Here is a 1,356-nt window from a genome sequence, read left to right as displayed (position 1 = left end):
CCCCTCCCACCCCCGGTTTTTGTCAAATGTCCACGTTTTGAGATCCTCTCAATCCGAAAAACAGGTTTTTACGAATGTGTCTGTCTGTTAGTCTGTCTGTCTGTCCGTCCGTGAATGGTTTTTTGTTAGAACGATAACTTTCAAGAGAATTGACTGATTAGATTTTTCCTTCGTAACGCACGATATGAAAAACAGTTCAGAGAAAAAAAATGTTTCTTTTTGAACCTTTTTGACAGCATAAAAAAAATGGAAAATCAAAAATTACATTTTTTCATTCAACTGTTTCACAGTAATTATTCACCGATTTGGACAAAAAAAATTGGAAAAAACAGCTAATGAGATTTCTAAGAGAGTTATTGAGTCTGATTTTTGAATCAGGTTTTAGATTCTTTTATAAATAAAAAATATGACGAGAAAAATGACTATTTGTTCTATTTGACGTTCCCGGTGCTCGTTAATGACAGAAAAATGGTTGAACTCGCTTTAATTGCATAGATTAATATTATTTAAGGATATTACAATTTTAGACAATTTACAAAAAAATGTTCTATAAACAAATTATTTGTTAAACAAATTTTTTTTACGATTTTCCATAAATATACGTTTTTCAAGTTATATTGCAAGTCATTTGAATGGAAACAATATTATATAAAAAAATTTCTCTTATGATTATAATTGTTTATATTATAAACAAAGTTGATGTGCAAATGCAGTAATCAGGCATTTTTCGACAGAACTATTCATTTTCTTCCATGTAAAATTTTTTTAATTAGGAAATTTGTAATAATTTTAGCAGCATTCATAATTTTTGATTAATCGTATAATTTTTCAAAAACAAATTTAAGAGACAAATACATTAATCGGGCATTTCTCGGCAGAAAAATTCGGATTTTTCAATGCCAGTTTTTTCTGTTGGTAACTATATTAGAATTTCAGCAAAATTCATAATAAATTGATAAATTTTATGATTTGATTAAACAAATTTAATTAAAGAATGCATTAATCAAGAATTTGTCTACGGAAAAAAAATTTTTTCATGTATTTGTCGACGAAAAAAAGTGTTTTTTTCTATGTCAACTTTTTCAATTATGAACTTCATGAAAACTTCAGTAAAATTTATAATTTTTTTACCAATTTTGTGATTTTTAAAACAAATCCATTATTAGGGCATCTGTCGAGAGAAACATTATGTTTTTTTTTCGATTTCAGACTTCTAATTTAGATCTTTATAATAAATTCGACAGCATTCACGATAATTTGATAAAGGGGGAGGGTCGGTAAGGCCGGTTTTTGGCCTAATTTATTTTTGGACCAAAAAATCTGAAAAAATCATGGTAGTATCTTATAAGTATCCCG

Source organism: Belonocnema kinseyi, chromosome 3 (genome assembly GCF_010883055.1).
Source record: "Belonocnema kinseyi isolate 2016_QV_RU_SX_M_011 chromosome 3, B_treatae_v1, whole genome shotgun sequence".
Lineage (NCBI taxonomy): Eukaryota > Metazoa > Arthropoda > Insecta > Hymenoptera > Cynipidae > Belonocnema > Belonocnema kinseyi.
This window is presented reverse-complemented; position numbering follows the sequence as displayed.